This window comes from Grammomys surdaster, unplaced genomic scaffold (genome assembly GCF_004785775.1).
Source record: "Grammomys surdaster isolate TR1022 unplaced genomic scaffold, NIH_TR_1.0 325, whole genome shotgun sequence".
NCBI classification, from domain to species: Eukaryota; Metazoa; Chordata; class Mammalia; order Rodentia; family Muridae; genus Grammomys; species Grammomys surdaster.
In genome coordinates this window covers 1,761,946-1,782,302 of record NW_021604744.1, presented here as the reverse complement: position 1 = coordinate 1,782,302, position 20,357 = coordinate 1,761,946, and the positions used below count along the sequence as shown (strand labels likewise).

Genomic DNA, 20,357 nt, shown 5'->3' with positions numbered 1-20,357 from the left:
TAATTTTTTAAAAAGCATGTAGTTCAGCCGGGCGGTGGTGGCGCACGCCTTTAATCCCAGCACTTGGGAGGCAGAGGCAGGTGGATTTCTGAGTTCGAGACCAGCCTGGTCTATAGAGTGAGTTCCAGGACAGCCAGGGCTACACAGAGAAACCCTGTCTCGAAAAACCAAAAAAAAAAAAAAAAAGCATGTAGTTCACTCAGATTCTCTACTAAAAGCCATGAGCATATGGGATCATGTGCTACTAATGGAAAGCCTAGGGGATTTCCTGCCCCATCTTCCTGAAGGAACTTGAGACTTTGATATCTTGTGGCTGCTGTGGTTTCTTCTCTCTTAGGTTGTACTTTGTATCTGGTTTTTGCTTATCTTTACCCACATGAGCATCTCCCCCATTGTTAGCTGTTAGCTGCTGAGTTTCTTTACAAGTTGAAGTTGCCTTATATTTTAGTGAGTTGGTTGTTTATGTGGCTATTTTCTTGTTTCTTCATCCGCTTATGCTTATATCCCAGACCAATGTACTCAGAAAATATTTGGGTGTGTAAACTGAAATCTACCCCCAGCCCCAGCACACCTATGTTGAAGATTTGATAAGGCAGGTTGACGATGTGGAACTTGGTGGTGTAGATCTGGAACACTGCAGACACGAAGCCAGGTCTTCTTTTCTTTTCTGTTAAGATTTATTTATTTTATTTTTATGAGTACACTGAAGCTGTCTTCAGACACAGCAGAAGAGGGCATCAGACCCCGTTACAGATGGTTGTGAGCCACCATGTAGTTGCTGGGGATTGAACTCAGAACCTCTGGAAGAGCAGTCAGTGCTTTTAACCACTGAGCCATCTCTCCAGCCTAATTTTAGTTTTCTTAAGCGCCTACCTTCATTAGGTTTTCTAACATTCTCTCAACTATTAGGCATAAGCTTTAGAATACATTGCCTTATCAGATCACCTGCTTCTACTATCCCCAAAACTAATATTGTCATTAGAGAATGTTCAAGATCCATAGGAAAATGTTATCCATTTGGCCTTGATCAACCTGCCTGATGTCCTTAGCAGCATATTTGGGAAATACTTCAACGTATTTGTTTTAGTCTCTGACCATAAAAATTTCATGCACCCACATCTTCACTGAAACTTGTTATTGAAGATAACTGAAATCTGTGTTCCCAGTCTGCACACTCATGATCGGCTCAGGACAAACAGTCGTATTTTCCTGTGCGGTGAGAGCTCAGCTTTAAATCAACATGAGTAAATGCAATACCACTTTAGTGTAAGCAGTACGAATAATAAAAAAACGTAATTGATACCGTGTATGTCTTTCATAGTAGGTACAAATTAATTTAAAAAGGGATTAAACTATCAGAAAAAAGTTTTTGTGACTTCAGATTTAGCAAAGGGTTTTAGCTGTGGTACCATGAAACACACACCAGAATAACAACAAACCACAGACTTAGAGAGGAGGGGCAGACGCAGTGGGGTGTGCAATAACCCTGAAACAAAGACTTGCAACTTTGCTGAAAACTGTCATCTCCTTGGCTGGGCCTACAAGGCAGGACGAAGGGATGGCATTTCTGTCTTAATTTGTTTGTCTATCTTTCCTTCAGGTCAGGTTTTTGCTTCACTCTTCCTACTTCATTTTCATCTTCAAGGCCCAAGAGACAAGTCCTTCTCCTAAACTTGCAGTCACTCTGGATTCTGGGAAAAGCACAGCCTCTCCTCAGGGCATTCATCCAAGAGTGTGAATGGAGCCAGATCAGTCCTCTCAGGTGATAGCAGTGATTAATATTAATAATTTATAGACAGTGACCTAGACCAACATTTGCTTAATTCCGAATACCCCAAGATGCTCTTGGTAACTGGACAGCATTTATTTTTCCTGTGGCCACACTAAATAAATCTTTTTCTTTGCTTGTCATCGTTACTCTTTCATTTGTATGTTGGATGTGGCCAACCTTATCTGTTGGGGCTGCTGAGACTTTTGCTGCGAAAATTCTGTTTTCAGTTCCAGCACTTGGAAGGCCGAGGGAAGATTGCTGTGAGTTTCATCCCAATGTGGGCTTCAGAAAAGGAAACAGGGACAGTCTCTGGAGGCCATGTGGGTCCCAGCAGCTCTGCTGGAGTAGCTGAGAGAGCTCAGCCAGGGCAGGTTTCTCTCTCCTGCTGTGTGTGCTTAGACCATTGCAGTCTGGTCTGATCTGATCTGACCTGACCTGATCTGATCTGAGGTTGTGCCAGCTTGCAGCCCTTCTCCCATCTGTATACAAAGGGTATGGACTTAATTATGTCACAGTAAGTGAGCTTTCTAGACTGGATTATTCAGGACCATCTAGCCAGTGAAAGAGATTCTTACCATCTCTTTGAGTATATAATAAAAAAATTGAGAAACTTTAAAAAAGATAAACTAGAAAACGAGTCATTAAGAAGATGGAATGAAGGCTGTTGGAGGGGCACTAGTAAGGGGAGGACATTTGAAATGTAAGTAAATAATATCATATTAACGGAATGGAGTGGACAGCCTGTAGTAAAGAAGAGGAGCATGTGCAAGCAGCTTCTGCCACGCCTGTGATTGCAGTGGGGGATGACTGTCTTCACGTGTGTACTGAAACACGCGACTCCTGGGATTCATAGAAGTATAGAAAAGCAAGTCCATGCAGAAACTTGCCTTTTTTAAAAAAAAAAAAAAACTTGATTTCTTTTTTTATTTTTAAACAAAAGAATTGAAAACTATTTCAGTTTCTTTGACCAAGGAAATGGCTAAATAGTGATACATCTAGACGCTGAATATTATTAACAGTAAAAGGAGACGGACTGTCAGTACAGGCAGATAACACCTGTTAAATGACAAGGGTGGCTCAAAAGCTTATAAACCAATAAAAGTTTGTTATACTTCATTGCTTTAAAAATGTGACCACTGTTACTGCTAGAGAAGACCAGTCGGGCTCCTACAGAGCTCCTACAGGCTGGGGAGAGGCAGTTTGGTGAATAAGACCCGTTCTGTACAAGTGTGATCAACAGAGTTTGGATCCCCACAACCTCCACAGAAAAGTTGGGCAGGCATTGCAGCCTCTGGTAATCACAGACCTCAGGAAACAGATGGAGCCCTGAGACAGTGTGGACAGCAAGATAGCCACACTTGGTGAGCTGTGAGCTGTGGACTGACTCAGTCTCTCTCTGTCTCTCTGTCTTTCTCTCTCTGTCTCTGTCCCTCGCTCCCTCCCTCCCTCCCTCCCTCCCTCCCTCCCCCTCCCTGCCTCCATCCCTGCCTCCATCCCTCTCTCTCTCTTTCTCTCTGAATGAAACTCTGAAGTTAGAGCCAGAGAATGATAAAGAACATTGTGTTTGCTTTTCTGTTGACATATTATTTTGTACAGTTATGTGTCATAGGTGCCCTCAGCTCAAAGCTGATTTGTTATAGGTATTCTGAAAATGCTTGTTAAAAAGCATGTGTGGGTAAATTGCCCAAAATAGTGTAAGGCTCTTTAGATTCATTCTTCAGGAGGTGAAAATGTGTGTGCTCAATGGTAGCGTGCTAGTTTACCAAGCCTTTCTCCTCTGGGGTTAACTTGTCAGAGTGTTCATTAGCGACACCCAGGAAACCATGAGCTCACTTACCAGTGTTATATATGTCCTCTGTTCTGAAAATTTAGTTGGTATTTGATCTTCTTTTTGGCATCCTTGCCTGTGGAGTCTGGGTTTAATGTCTAGAATGGTATATCTACTAGAAATAGCCTACAAGCCATATGTATTAATTATAAATTTTTTACTACGCAGAACATAAAACCTTAACCATCCTAACCATTCTAAAATATATCCTTTGTTGACATTAAGTACATTAGAAAGTTTGTGACTGCTTCTAGAAAGTTTGCATAACCTAAAAGAAATTCTGTGACCACCAAATAATAGCTCGCCATTTCCCCTGCCAGTCTGTGTCTTATGTCTCTTCTTATGTCTTATGTGCCATATACTGCACATAAGTGGAGTTCAGTACTACTGTTTGTCCTTTTGTTTGTGGCTGTTTTATTCACACTATTCTTGTGGTTTATCCACACTGCAGCATGTGGCAGACCTCCTCCCTGCTTGTGCCTGAGCTGTACTGTGCTGTTCGCCATTCTTCTAAAGTCTTGGCTGTAGCAACAAGGGTGCAGAGTGTGCTATAGTTTGTAGGTCCCTTGGCAGCTTGTTGGGATGTGGCAGTTTTGAGTGCCATCTTGCACTGCGGGGTTGGATTATGTGGTCTTCAGATAGCCTAGCATCCTCTAAAGGTTATAGTTTGATGAGAAAGATGAGCTGACATAAGTCATTCCCTGCTGAGAAGACGTTAGGTTTCTGAAATGGAGAGCCGTTCAGTGGGTGGTTAGAGCTGGGGTGGAGTCTGGGTCTTAGCTTATTAACTGGGTGACTTTAGATGCCTACAGTTAACCTTACCTTTTAGCTTCTCCCATCTATAAAGGGGGAATGGTATTTATATTTATTTACTCAACAGTGGGGGCTTTTGTTTGTTTGTTTTATGGCAGTGGGAATTAAACCCAGGGCATTGTGATGCTAGGCAAGTGTTCTGCCCCTGGACTCCACCCCCAGCCTCATGTTTTAAGATGGTCTTCTTAGACTGACCATGGTCAGCTTGCCTTAGCTGCCTCAGTGCTCCTCAATGCTTGGATTCTAATAGTGTTGTTATGAAGATATGTAATGCTTGCCACATTGAAAGATAACTGTCACCAAAATGTGAAAAGAATGACTTTTTTTTTTTTTAACCATTACACAAAGAAATCTGAAATAATAAAGGCTTCAGTGGCAGAGCTAATCATTTGGGAAAGACCCAGAGAAGCTGCTGGACTGTAGCCTTGGGGCCTTGAAAGAGAAATGAGCTGGTGAAGGACTCAGACAGCTAGTGCTACAGGTGGTTCAAAGAACACAGGGTGTGTATTGTGTGGGGAATGGATATTACCTATTGGTAGTTTTTGCAGCAAATATTAGGAAGTCAGTGGTCTTTACCAATTGAGGCAAAAAAAGCCACAGGGAGCAAATCAGAGCCATCCCAGTGTAGGGCTACTGGTGTAGGAGCCGGCCTTCAGGCATACTTCAGAGGTCTTGGTGTAGGAGCCGGCCCTCGGGTGTACTACAGAGGTCCTGGTGTAGGAGCTGGCCTTTGGGTGTGCTACAGAGGTCCTGGTGTAGGAGCCAGCCCTCGGGTGTACTTCAGAGGTCCTGAGAATATCCATGCAGTGCCTGAGATGGAGGGCTTTGAGGTAGCTAAAAAACCTATTATTATTATTTTTTTTTACATGTAGTCTAATGTCAGTGTTTCCGTCCAGAATGCCTTAGAGCTAAGATAGGTAATCTTTCAACTCTCATGTCCCCATAGCTATCTAAGCCCTGGCAGTGCAATTTTGTCTGCATTTCAGGTAGGGAAATAGAGAGCCTGCCATGACAGCAGTGGAGTCAGAGGTGGCTGGATAGGCCTCAATACACCTAGTCCTTTCTTCTCATTAAAATATTTTAAAATGTGAAGTTTTCCATGTATATACATCAACAAATTTAATTATTGGAATGCATATAATAACAATATGCCTGGAATCAGGTTATTACCAAACAAAAGACTAATTTCTCTTTGTTACCTGGAGGCAGGATGTCAGTATGTATCCAAGGCTTACCTTATTCGTGATTCACAAGTGATCTTTCTCTTTCTTCTTTCACTCTGTTTCTTCTTTCCAGGGTATCATGTAAACCAGGATCACCTCAAACGTGCTATATGGCTGAACTCGATAGGTAGCTCAAGCTGGCGTTGAGCTCCTGATCATCCTCTTCCTCCAGAGTGCTGGGATTTCATGTGCATGCCACTGTATTCAAATGCTCGCTCCTGGGGTCTGTCCTCCGTGGTTCAGGCTTGCCTTCAGCTCATCACTCTACTGAGCGCTGTGCTTATAGACACACAGAACTCCCTAACCTTGTTCAGGCATGTCCACCTACTGTTTGTTATGGTAGTTACTCTGGTCTGAGTTCTTCCTGGGTAGCACCCAACTCCGGCATCCTAAGCATGTCTTCTTCCTCTTCCTGGCCTAGCAAGAGAAGATGTGTGTTCTGGCTTACGGATTAGGCTTTCTGCCATGAGCTCAGCTCCTAGTTTCCGTGAGAGTTTATGTCCTCCATAAACAACATGCCTATGTGTTGCATAGCAGAGACCTGACACTTTGTGGGCTGCTTAATCGATACCTGTATTTTTACATTTTTTTAAGTTCATTGATGCACTGGTTGTTTAAGAGCCTGCAGTGGATAGAATTAGAGGAACAGCCTGAATTTAGATTTTAAAGCTTGTCTTTTTAGAAATGCCAAATGTAGAAGCCCCACATGACTACCCTTTGTTGTGGCAGAACAGTGTCAGGAAAATTTAGTTGTCCTTTTCCTTCAGTATAACACTTTCAGGATTCCAACAGAACATTGCCTTGACCTTGATTAAACTGTGAATTTTGTTTGAAAGTGAAAATTGGCCTTTTGGAGAGCTATTTATAATGGTGTGGTGGCAGTCTTTGCCTAGTGCTCGTCTGGAAGCTGTGCAGTAGACGGGACATGTTTCAGATGGGGACGCCGAGGTCGCAATCGTCAGCCGTTGATTTCAGTGTGCACAGAGGATACCTGTTAAGAAAAAGTAAAGGGTTGAATATTTTTATAATAGTTTAGGATATATTCCTGTACAGCATTTACCTTTTTTTTAAACATATGTATGTACTTGTGAAATGCATATTAGTGATAGTATCATTTTGTTTTTTGACTGCTTCACATTTTGCTTTAGTAAGAGTTATGCTTTAGATATGTTTATGATATCTATTTTATTCCTTCAAATACTGTATATTCTGAATACTTGTGTAGCCCACTTAGCAGTGGGGGTTCATTGCTCTGTTAGACACACTCCAGCTCCTCTAGATTTTTAAGATCATACTGTGTGTGAAGATGGATGAGCGTGCCCATGCTGTGGTGTCTGTGTGGAGTGCAGAGGACAGTGCAGTGTCAGCTCGCTCTGTCCGCAATGGGGTCTGGGGACTGAACTCAGATGGGCAGGTCATCTGGGGATGGCCAGTGCCTTCACCTGCTGAGCATCTCATTGGCCAAGATTGAACATCTTTGTATGATCCCTCCCTCCCTCCCTCCCTCCTTCCTTCCCTATCCCCTGCTCCCCCCCACCACCCCATAGTAGGCAACAAATCTAGGGCTTTGTCTCTGTTAACGTTCTGTGCTGCTGAGCTGTATACACTCCAGCAGTGTGAATGCTCTTCTAGGGTAAATTTGGTAGAAGTGAAATTCTGAGAATCTATGTAGTAGATCTAGCATCCTTCATATTGAGTTCAGTATGAGGAATGTTTGGCTTGATTGGCTAGTTCTTTGTGCTTATAAAGTGAAGTGTTTTTGTAGTTATTGTTTTTGTATTTATAATCCATTAGGGAAATAGGGAGGACAAGAGTCTTCCACAGATTAAAAGTTATCTATATGATGTCATAGGCATCACTATTCCCAAGAGCATGATTTAGTATGTCCGTGAATCATTAGAATTTGTGATCCCACATAGCACTTAGCAGTGTTAACACTTAATGTGATTAAGATTGACAGATGATTCAGGGAGAGAGGCGTCATTGCCTCCAGTGTGCTCCCACTGATAACCTCACTAAGCTCCAGTAGAAAGTCCCAATCTGTCAGGCACACATGCGGCCCTGGTTAAAGTAGGTGAGTTAGGAGACCCAAACGTTATGAATCTGGAAGGGGAATAGTAGGGAGGAGGGGCTGATGGATGGGAGGGAGAGGAAATAGCAGTGAGAGGGGAGGGGAGGGGAGGGGAGGGGAGGATAGGTATGTATTGTAGACATTTACAAAATTGTCAGAGCCCCATCTATCTTAGCCATATCTGCCTAAAATGCTGTTTTTATGTGACTGGAATCCAACTTAATACAAGGCTGAAGATGATGACCGTGGGCAGCCATCACTGCTGTGTGTGTGTGTGTCTGTGTGTGTGCGTGCACACCCGTGTTGAGTCTTTTTAAGGCTATGTTGATGTGTGACTATTCTATGAGTAACTTAGCTAGATGTGGTGCTATGTAGCTGTAGTCCTAGTAGTTGGGGGCTGAGGCAGGAAGATTATTGTCACATGCCATTCATCAATTCGCTTCAGACTCCACAGACAACAGGACAACAAAGTAGACTGTTGGCTGAGGTATCTGTTATACTTAGTAATTAATAGCTTGTAAAAGCAGCACAGCCATGGAAGTTGTTTTTACTATTGCTGCTGAGGAAGATTTTTATAGAAGACCACTGACATATGAGGTGAGAACTTTTGGATTTACAAATGAGAGAGGTGATAATTGTTGAAATTCCTGAGGGGGTTCTGTGTGGGTGCACTGACACAAAATGAATCTTAGTAAGTTGACAGGCTTTATAACTAGCTCTATAAAGTTTAATATTTTTCTTCAGACATGACATACATTGTAAAAATTTTACCTTGAATCTTTTCATTTGTTGAATCTTTTAGGAATGACTCTGTGGTTTGTTACATTTGTGACTAGTTGCATTTCTGTCTTGTGAGAGGCCAGTAAAGTACTACTTTATCAGTATCCCTGGTTTCCCCTCCCTCCCACCCTCCTTCCTTCCCAAGGCACAGTCTCATGTTAGCCCAGGCTGTTGTTGAACTTGTGATTCCTAGGGCCACCTCCGTGCCCCTACCACTCTACTTTTGCCCTGCTGGGTTTCTGCTAGGCTAGCACTCCTGAGCCACATCCAGAGCTCTGCTTTGTTAACTCTTGACTGCCCACAGAATGACGGGCATTCTTTTGTTGTTTCCTCCCAGTGTTGTTCTCCTAACACCCCTCACCAAGGTGGAGGCCTTGCTTTCCTCAGTCAGAGCCATGCTTTCCCTGTAGCTGTGGATCTGGGCCTCTGGAGTCGCATCGATGAGATTCTATTCTCTTAACTGCACATATTTGCTCTGGAATCTCCTGTTGTCGTTTTAATCGAGAAAATTTTAAAATGACTTGTTACTGTTTAAAACTATGCTTTAGTAGTTTTTTTTAAAAAGCTATTCCTAGTGTTGTACAATCATTACATTATATAACTTGAGAATATTTTTATCTCTCAAATATAAACCTTCATATTTTAGCAGAAACTCCTTTGTAATGCAAAGATCACATTAAAACTTTGTCTAGATGAATGTTTCTACTTGGGCTAGTGGTTTCAACGTTTATGTGGTAGCATGTAATAATGCCCTTCCTGTTCTCTCTGTGTATATGATTTTATACATATATGTACATATATATCACATTTATAACAATCCTTCATCAGTTCATCTGTGTGCCATTTCTTCCCTTTACTGTGCAGCCTGGTCTCTCCCAGCTGAGGCTGGCCTGGAACTCACTGTTTAATTAAAGAAGACCTTGAACTTGGGATGTTCTCTACTTTTCAAGTACTGGGAGTATAAGTGTTGGCCACCTAACATGTTTTGAAGAATGACGTTGATTTACTTATTGTATGTGTGTGCATGTACATGCCACAATGCTGTGTGGTCAGAGGACAATTTTCAGAATCAGTTCTTGAAATGTTATGGGTTCCATGGATCAAACTCATGATGTCAGGTATGGCTGAACCTACCTTTCCTGCCTAAATTACCTTGCTGGCCTCACCTATGGTGTTCATTCATTTGTTCGTTTGTTCATTCAAGACAGAGTCTCTCTCTAGTCCTGCTGGCTCTCCTGGAATTCAACTAACTATGTAGATGAGGCTGGTCTCAGATTCACCTACCTCTACCTCCTGAGTGCTGGCATTAAAGACGTGCAGAACTGTCCCCTGTCCTAAGTGGAGTTTGTAAAGTGTAACTGGGATCCTGCAGGCCCTATACGCTACATTTGACCACTTTCCTAAGAGGCTAGTAATAGTGAAACGTAAGAAGAGAAAGTTTCTTTTCTATGGATGCGTTTCTTTAGGTCTGAGAAGAGGAAGAACTGAAGCAAGTCCTGGATATAATTGAGCAGTCATCGTACTGGCACAGTCACTCACTGTCTCAGCTCTCAGTCCTGTGATGTGGTCCCAAGAAGGTCTGCGTTGCTGCCACAATAATGTAGTTCTCCTGGGCTTGTAGTGCTGGATAACTACTCATTTGGAAATAGCCTGTCCTTGTGGGCTTTTTTTCTGGGAACGCAAGGTAACTGCAGGTTTAGTAAGATGACTGATGTTATGCCTTTAGTCACAAGGAAAGAATGCAGAAAGAAAAGGAAGGCGGGGGAATTCCAGCTCTCAGTTACCCTGCGGCTCCAAGTGAGGACTCTGTGGCAAAAGCAGCCAGCCCCTCAGTGCCCCTGCTTCAAAAGGCCTGTCTCAGAAGATGTACCCAGTCCACATTTGGGAGGATGATGCCTGTCTCTTTCCAAGAGTTTCTTAAGCCTAGTCCTTATATTTATTTAGGTTTTTGATCCATTTTAGTTAAAACCTTTTCAGCGTTTATTGTGTGTAAACATGAACATGTTATGAGTGATTGCGTGTGTGTGGAAGTCAGAGGACAGCTCTTAGGAGTCAGCCCTCTTCTGCAGTCGTGCAGGAGGTGGTGCCTGAGAGCAGATCAGCCTGCCCAGAAACACCTCGCCTGTGCAGCCATCCTGCGGCTCCACTTTTAGGTAATTTTTTGGTGTGAGCTAGGAACTTATCTTCATTTTTTACATGTGACTTTTCACTTGTTTAACACCTTTTGTTAAAAAAGACTGTTTTCCCATTGAATAATCTTGGTATCTTTGTGGGAACCTGGTTGATTGTACTAAGATTTTTCTGGGCTCAGGTCTGTTTCATGGACTCAGCACAGCTTGTGTGCGCACTCTTAGTTTCCCCACTATAGTTTTGTATTATCTTGGTTTCTTACTTTTTTTAAAAGATTGTTTTTGTTAGTTATTGTCCCTCGTATTTTCACAAATGAAGTTAAGGATTAGCCTATTTATTTGTGTTAAAAAATGTAACCACTTAAAAAAGGTTTACCACTTATGTCCAGTGGTCATGCAGACCAGAGGAGGGCACTGGATACTGTGGAACTGGAGGCACAGATAGCTGTGAGCTGTGATTACTGGGTATTAAACTGAGGTCTTTTGCAAGAGCAGCAGTGCACCCCCACCCTATTCTTATGATGAAGTTGTTTGTCTAGACTATTGAACAAATTTCTTCCAGCTACAGAGTTTCACATTAAATAGGAATTATACTGAGAATCTCCCTTCTGAGATGGGTGTACTATGCTGTACACATAGCTGTCCCTCATCACTTGGGAAGTATAGAAAGGACAGTCAGGAGTTTAAGGCAAGCCTTGACTAAATAGAAAGTTGGAGGTGAGCCTGGGCTACTGGGTACATGGGGCTATCTAAAAGAATAAAAAAAGAAACTCAAAAAAGCAGTCTCTCGTATGCAGTTGTTGAGAGGATTCAGTGAGCTCATGGAAAGGGCTCTACTTTTGTGGCAGTCATTAGCCACCAGCCCAGGGTCACACATAGTTTGGTGGCATGTGGATGGAAACATTCATGTCCCTTCCCTAAAATATGAAAGTGAATGGGACTTGGCAGTTATGAGCACTTAATTGTTCCTCCTTATTCTCTTTAGCAAGTCCCTGCCCCCAACCCATTTTTGAGATACCATATAACTTTGGCTGGCTTGGAACTTGCTTGTGCAGTGTGGCCTCTAATTCATAATGATTTGCCTGCCTCTGCATCCTGAAGGCTGGGATTAAAGGCCGCTTATTTTGATAGGATTTGTTTTATTAAAAGTGTAATATATAAGTAAATGCCTTTCTGCAATAGTGCTGTCACCTGTTAGAGTACTGTTTCTGTTTGAGATGATGAGTGAGTTTGGAAGTGGTTGATTATTGGTTCAGTGAGTTTTGTCCCTTCTCCTTGCCACTCCCCCCCCCCCCTTATTTTTATTGATTTACTTTTTTCTGTGGACCTCGGGCTTGACTCTGCAGTCTCATAGGCTGTAGCCTTGCACCACTGAGGTCAATTATGTGCAAAAACTGTAGATGATAAGAAGATGTAGTTTATGTCTTTATAGTCACAATATTAGAGATTAATCTTTTTGTATTCTATTGCAAATAGACCTTCATTAAAATAATAAATTCTTCTGAGTATTTCTAAAACTGTATATCATGTCAAAAATATACAAATAATAAATTAATATACAAATAATAAATTTTGTGTGAGTAGTGCAGAGAATGTGTTAAACTTGGTTTCAACTTGAACAGTCTTTGCTGACACCCTGATTGTAAGAGATCCCAGTTATCAGAGAACTTGTGTCTTAACCAGCAGAGCTGGGCCAGAGTGTCTTTGTCCAGGTGAGAGCTAGTGAGAGCAGGATTAACTATTCATGACTTTGGCTGTGGTGTGAAACCTGTAGCTGTTTTCAAGGATTAGATTCCTTACACCTCATTGCTAACAGAGAGCAGAGGCAGTGAAGCTCAGTGCAGCCAGAGCCGATCTTACTCTCTGTCCTTATGCACTGATGTGAGCACTGACTGGCGAAGGGCAAGGTTTACTTTAGGCCTAGTGATAGCACCAAGGTTGGCTGAGCTGGGAAGGGTCTTTTTCCCCCATGGCTTACTTCTTAAAACTTTCTTGGGTGTGAAAGGTTATGGATTAACAATTGATATGGCTGGACTCATTTTCAAAAACCAGCACAAAAATCTTTAATGCCAGCAATTCTTCTGACTTACACGTTATAAGACTGAGCATGGCTGGTGCACTCTGTAATCTCTGTAATTGGCTACACACTGACTCAAGGCTAGCCTGGACTACAGACTCTGTAGTCTCCATACTTGGCTACACAGTGATTCAAGGCTAGACTGGTCTACATAGACTGTCTTCAACAACAATAGACTTGTCACAAGGAGAAAAGCTTTTCCCTAGTAAATGATGAGCAGCTCAGCAGCTGCTTTGGAAATTCTCCCTGAGACATGAGGAGGGCCTGGGTAGCGGGACAGCTTGCTGGCTTAAAGTGCTTCCACACTAGCCTGCTGATTTGGGTTTAACGCTTGGAACTCACAGTAGAAAGACAGAACCAATTGCAGCCACACACCTGAATCCCCACATGACTATGAGGAAGCTGTCGATGCCTGTAAAAACAGTCAGTGGCCAGCAAGATAGCTTATCTGGTAAAGGTGCCCGCTCCTCACTAAGACCAAGGATCTGAGTTTGTTAATCCGTCGCACCTACAAGGTAGACAAGAGAGCCAACTTCTGCAGGTGGTCCAGCGATCTCCATAGGCACGCCCTGGCATTTACATCACCAAACACAACCAGAAAGTGTGACCATTTTAAAACAGTCAACAAAAGAAACCTAACAAGGGTGAGAGTACTCCCTCCTGCCCCCACCCCGTCCCCATTGGCTCCTCATCTGTGTTTCACTTAGAGTAGATGTATCATCACCTTGTGGAGTAATACAGCCCTATGTGACCAGGATTGTGGGTATGTGAGGTGGAGGCCAGATGTGTCCTTAGTCACTTCTGCACTTCTCTACCTTGTTGGCTTTTTTCTTGGGTTGGGGATGGGAGTACAATCTCACACTGAACAAATATTAGGTTACAATTGGAAAATAAAGTTTCTTGACATATATTTATATACTAAATGAAACCTGGTTAACATGTTGTCTAACAACACTGTTGGATGTCTTTTAGATGATGACATTGTGATGAAGAGCATTTTGCAACCTACATAAGGACATGATTGTTTCTGGTGTTTAGTATGTGATGAGTAATATTCCCGGTGCTCTACATGCTGGTGATGATTGTTAGAACCTTTTAACCTCTGTCTCCTCATTTCTCAGTGTTTGGGTTGTGATTCTAGCTCAGTATCAGCAGTGTTTTCTGTCAGTTTATGAACTTTGCCGATTGTTTCTGCATTGTACTGGGTTTGCACTGTACTGAGTTGGAGTACCTGGCCCTCGGGAGTCTGTCTGTCAGTGACCTGTTTGGAGAGTGTGGGCAGGGTTAGCTGTACTAAGGACAGTTGTTTCTCTGCTCAGCTCATCAGCCATTCTCTGTGTATCTGGACAAGGTTTGCCTTAAGGTTGTTTTTCTTGTATTATCATGACAGAAATGATGAGTATTGCCCCCCCCCGCTTTTTTTTTTTTTTTTAAGGTTTTGGCCTGAGAGGTTCTGGCCAGTTAACCAGGCTTCAGCTTTCTCATAGTTCAGAGGACTGGCATTACTTGGCACCTTTGTGAAGAGTCTCATATGTCTCCTTAAATTTCAAGTAAGGGCCTAGCCTTAAAAAGTTAGCATCAGAATAAGGATGGCAACCAGCAAAGCTACTGCAGGCCTTGTCCATTTTAGTGGGAGCCTTTCAGAGACTCCTAGGCCTAAGCTGACCACGCTGAAAGAGTAGATCACCACAGTAGTCTGTGAATGTGTGAGACAGAGGCAGTTGTGTGATTCCAGACATGGAACTGGAATCGGGGAGCTATAGAAAGCTCGTGGTTGGAGCAGTGTGTGAATGGGGGAGGGGCTGCCTCTGAGCACCTGGTAAAGGAGCTGACTCTCAGCCACTCTGCCTTCTGAAGCAGACTCAGGAGTAGCATATGAGATCTACTCAGATGTAGCCTCTTAGCTTCTAAATGTATTTTTAAAAATTTTAAACATTTAAAAATTCTTTCACAATTTTGTTATTTCCTTCCTACTTTTCATGTCTTTTTTTGGGGGGGGGATGTCCTCATCACGTTTAATTAGGATTGTTTTCATGAGCAGGAGTGAGGGATTATTTACTTGAGTAAGGCCAGTGTCTCAGTGACTCTAGCCCAGCAACCAGCAACTGCCTGCTGCTCTCAAGGAGGAGTGGGTGGGACCACATGAGCTCCCCATTCATGGATATTTAGTAGGCCTAGACTTGTGGAAATCTTCGTTTGTTTGTTTCTTTGTTTGTTTTGTTACCAATTTTCAAACCTACTTTATTATTTTTCTTCAATACTTAATTTTAAAACTTTTATTTTAGTGTGTTTATGTGTATGTTATATTTGTGTGTGTGTGTATGTATGTCTGTATGTATGTATGTCTGTATGTACGTACATACTCAGGCATGTGTGTCAGAGGAAACCTTTTAGGAATTTGGTTCTTTTACTGGTCCCAGGATTGAGTTCAGTTCTTCAGGCTTGTGTGGCAAGCAGTTTTACCAATTGAGTTATCTTGCAGGTTTAGACTGTAGGTTCACCCTTTCTGCTGTATCATTAGATGGTAACTTAAGCACAACGTGGTTGGTTTTGTAGCCCTTAAATGCCTCCACACAAATACAAGGCAGTAATTAATTTTTGTGATTTATTTTCATGTGCATTGCTGTTTTGCCTGCGTATATGCACTTACGTTGAATTCCTTGGACCTGGAGTTACAAACAGTTGTGAGCCAACATGTGGATGCTGGGAAGTGAACCTGGGTCAACCAGATGTTTTTAACTTCTGAGTACTCTCTCCAGCACCAGCAATTAATTTTTAAAAATAGTTCTTATGGGGCTGGAGACGGCTCAGCAGTTAGGATAGCTCTGCTTTCCCAGAGGTCTGAGGTTCAATTCCCAGCTCCCATATGGCAGCTCACAGCAGTGGGAGACATCAACTCCAGGGATCCTAGTCCCTTTTCTGGTTTGTGTAGGTGCCAGGCATAAACGTACATAGACATAAAATAAAAACATACCTCAAGTATCAGGTTTACAGATGGCTATGTTAAAGGATTTGTCAAGTAAAAGGAAGTTTTTGCTAGAATCTAGGAAGTGTTATATTCCTAATTTACTGTGTCACAAAAGTCAAGGGTCTCATGTTAGGTTTGTAATGAATTGACAGACGTCCCATGTTCACGGCGCTCGTTTCTTCTGCTGTCATTGTCATTAGGAATCATTTTTGGTGTGTGTGTGTGTGTGTGTGTGTGTGTGTGTGTTGCATGTTGGGGTGGAATGCATGGCATACATGTGGAGATCGGAGGACAGTTTTGTGAAATTTTCTTATTGTACCATTGTATAAGTTCCAGGGAATCCAACATAGATTCTCAGGCTTGCACAACAAGCATGTTTACCTACTAAGGCATCTTGACTGCCTCATTTGGTTCATTCATTTAGTATGTAAGGTAATATATACAAGAGAAGTATGAGAAGAATATGGTATCACAGACCACATTATTTTAATCAATTAAGCTAATTAGTGGCAAGATTTCACTTAATAACAAGGTCTGATTTAAATCTACATTTTAAAAGCTGATTTAAGAGAAGGCTGAGGAGCTGGAGAAAGGACCAAGTGGCCGAGACCACACATTGCTGTTGCAGAGAACCTGAGTTCAGTTCCTGAGACCACACACTGCTGCTGCAGAGAGCCTGAGTTCAGTTTTTCACACCGTATTAGTCAGCTCCCAAGTGCCAAGGAGTTCTTACACCTCTGGCTCTCTCGGGGACCTGAGTTCTCGTGTGTGTATGTATGCAAACACCCTTATCCCGTATTTTTTCTAAAAATGAGGACTAAATGGTGAACTTTGGATGCTTGAATCTGGGAGATTGTAGGTACCAAAAGGTAATGTTTTGGAGAAAGTGAGGAGGGTGATCAACTTGAACCACTCTTTCTCTTTTAGATTTTCTGTTATAAACAGATGCAGTTTAGCTACATATGCACTAATGTGCTGACTAGATGAGGCTAATCCAATTATAAAAGTGGTGGTTAGTAAGTCTAATATGATATGACTGGCTCTGCATGAACTTAAGAAAAATATCAAGTCCTTGTCCTTAAGGTAACTTTAGTTTCATGGAATGTCAAATGGAAAATTACACATTAGTAATTGTATACAAGTGTGTGCAGTATATAGAGACACAAAGAGATTAATTTAATTCTATCTTGGAAGATAAGTTAGGGAGGAGTTTGTGGCCCAGATTGAAAAAGTGAGTTGTGGAGCTGGGCGTGGTGACACACACCTTTAATTCCAGCACTCTGGTGGGATGTCTGTGTGAGTTTGAGGCCAGCCTGGCGTATAGAGCTGGTTTCAGGACAGATAAGGGACAAACACACACACACACACACACACACACACACACACACACACTCCTGTTTTAGAAAAAAGAAAATGAAAAACAGATAAACAACAAGCTAGTGGGTTACATAGGTGAGAGATGAACTGTCCTGTGATGTTCCAAGGAAAGAAAAACTGTGAGAAAGAAGGTAGGTGAGAAGACAGACCAGCAGAGCTTAGTCCTCCAGAGGATGTAGCATGTCTAAAAGGGAGACTGTAGGAGTTATTCCTAAGCGAGAAAGTGGAATGCATTCGGGAGTCCTCAAAAATTGGTGTCTTGGAAGATGGGTCCTGTTGTACCCAGAGTTAGACTGTAAAGGGTCTGTGCTGTGGGATGGAGTAGGAGACGGCAAACTCTAGGCCTGAGATAAAGTAGACATGGGGTCAAGCAGTTGCTGAGTTCAGTTTTAGATATTGTATACATTTGGTGATTATTTAGTGGAAACTATCAGGGGAGATTGGAGAATGTATGGATTTGGATTGCATGAGGCATTAACGGACTGATAATTCATATGCTAATTAGTAGTGCCCCAGTAGGGTACAGACATGTTTGAATGGTGAAGGTTCTGTAGGTATCACCAATGTGTAAGAATTGTGTGGGAAGTGATGATGCCATGAAGGACTTAGAATTGCAGAGAATTACATGCGTGAGAGCAGTTAAAGAATAAACAAAGTCTGACCCCACTGCTTTGGAGAATGGACAAGACAGTGAAACTTACATCCCCCTATGATTTTGTATAGAAATTAAAATAAGTACTTATTTTCTCTGTGAAGTAAAGAAGCATAGTTTATGGTATGAGTAGAAGTAGCATTTTGGGGTCATGCCAAAGGCTGGGTTAAAGGTTCAGAGATGTAAGGAGCAGATTGTAAGACCATTGAGCATTTTGAGTACACCCGTGTGGTAGATGGATAACAGGGGATGTAGATAAAACCTGAAGGAAAGCAATTGGTTGACAGACTTTGTTTTTTAAGTTTTTACAATTATATTTTCATTTGTCCATTTTGTATTCATGGTGTTGTGTGTCTGCCATGGTTTGTATGTGGAAATTACAAAGGAAGTTCTAGAATTTATTCTCTCTACTATGTGGGCCCTGAGGATTCAACTGGGTGGTCAGCTTTCAAGGCTGCTGCCTTATCTGTTCAGCCCTCAGGCCAGCCCCTAGGTGATGAACTTTAAAAACAAACTATTAGTGTAGAAATACAAAAGGAGCCTGATGGTTGAAAGAATAGGTGTCTGCAAGGCTGTAAGGCTGCCTTTTTTTTTTTTTTGAGAACCAAGAAGCCCAGTGGTAATGAAGAGGGCCTAGTGAGTTGTGGGGGTGGAGTGGGGCATAGTGTTGTAAAGGTGACGGTAAAAGCACATTGGATGTTTAAACCATTTTATAGATGAAATTAAATTTACAAAGATGCTTGAGGAACACTGTTTTGAAGTAGGACAGGAAAGCTGGTAAAGGTAAGCAGCCGAGTGACAGTTGGTGTGGGGAGATCTGCCCTGATGTTCAGAAGACTGAGAGTAAAAGGAGGAGCCGCTTCATTGCAGAAAAGGTACTCCCCTGGGAGGGAGGTTTCTTTGTTTTGAATCTCTCCCCCAGCCCCCCAACAGATTTTTCTGTGTAACAGCCCTGGAAACTTGCTCTATAGACCAGGCTGTCCTTGAACCCATGAAGATCTACCTGCCTCTGACTACCAAGTGCTGGAATTAACAGCAGCGGCTGTCATGGTGCAGGGCTGTTTTTGGAATTCTTAAAAGTTACCAGGGGCTGGGGAGATGGCTCAGCGAGCGGTTAAGAACACTGACTGCTCTTCCAGAGGTCCTGAGTTCAATTCCCAGTAACCACATGGTGGCTCACAACCATCTGTAATGGGATCTGATGCCCTCTTCTGGTGTGACTGAAGACAGCTACAGTGTACTCATATAAATAAGATAAATCTTTTTGTTTTTTTTGTTTTTTTGTTTTTTTGTTTTTCAAGACAGGGTTTCTCTGTGTAGCCCTGGCTGTCCTGGAACTCAATCTGTAGACCAGGCTGGCTTGAACTCAGAAATCCGCCTGCCTCTGCCTCCCAAGTGCTGGGATTAAAGGCGTGCACCACCACCACCCGACTTTTTTTTTTTTTTTTAAATAAATCTTAAAAAAACAAAACAAAACAAAAGGTAAGCAGGCCTAGCAGTGGGAATGCATTAGGACACGTAGGCAGTGTCTTAGACGGGAAGACATGCAGGGCTCGTCAGGTGCAACACTGACAGTGATTGAGTCCATCCCGAATGGTTCACTGTTTCTAGAAGTAAACAAATGTGATGATTTGGAGAGACTATGAAAGGAGCATTGGAAACTCTCCTGCATCACTACAACCCTGTGCGGCTTCACAGACTTAACATGGTGTTTACCGTAAAGGTTTTTTATATTAAAGAATTAAAAAAATCTTTTTTCAATAAAATGGTCAAGTACAATTTCATTCTGAAACATCTAGTCAAAAACTATAGGGAGCTTGAGATACAGGGTAGTTAACCTCTGCATGCAATAACATGCTGATTAAAAAAGTTCATATTGAAGCTGATAATGAAAGGGAGAAGAAAGTGGGTTTAACATTATGGGAACACTAGGGAGGTGGACAGGCCTGTGCCCCATTAACGCCTTTAGTAAGTGTGTATTGAAGAGAACTGCTTTGCAGCCAGAGGGGAACAGGCCCGGAGGGATGGAGCACCACGTGCCATGGCCTGAGTCTCTTGGGCTTATTTAACTAATTCTCCACAAGTACAAATACTTATCTCCACTTTATAGATGAGGAAATACAGGCTTTAGAGAGTATAGGCAGTTTCCTGAAGGTCCCATGGTTTTTGAAAATGAAGAAGTGTTTCTAGTCCCACGCAGAGACAGTTCTTTTGAAATGAGGGGAACCTTTACTGAACAGTTTGACGGTAGCTCCTCAGAACCCTTACTCAGAACTCTCCCTCAGAACCCTCACGGTAAGTCTGATTACTGCAGCAGCTTAGCTAATTGTATTATGTCTAGAGGATGAGGATATATGCGTAAGTTAGGAAATTCCCTTAACACCGAGAGAGAATTTTCCTACTTTTATTTTTTAATTTTTCCTTGAATTTTTCATATTTTAATTTTATTAATGTAGTCTGCATTTTAAAACATTGTCTTATTTCTAGGAAATACACACATATGCATGCATGTATGCTTGCTTACCCTCCCCCACGTTATTGAGGTCTGCTTAGAAATTCTTAGATCTTATAGTTTTTCAGTGATAACAGTTTCAATTTTAGTATGTGGACTTTTTATTATAAACATATACTGTAATTTAAAAAAATACAGTGAAAGTACTTTTTAGGA

At 42.1% G+C, this 20,357-nt stretch overlaps 1 protein-coding gene across 6 annotated transcripts in view; it reads left to right on the top strand.

Annotated features, from left to right (window-relative positions):
- Srpk2 (SRSF protein kinase 2) overlaps positions 1-20,357 on the top strand; it is a 192,191-nt gene that overhangs the window by 44,118 nt on the left and 127,716 nt on the right. The window contains exon 1 of one of the 6 annotated variants that reach the window (XM_028778146.1): positions 1,716-1,762. The exons of the other annotated variants lie outside the window; for them this stretch is intronic. The gene's annotated coding sequence lies outside the window, so the exon portion shown is untranslated. Of the gene's footprint in view, positions 1-1,715; positions 1,763-20,357 lie in introns of those variants that run through there. 6 annotated transcript variants of the gene reach the window in all.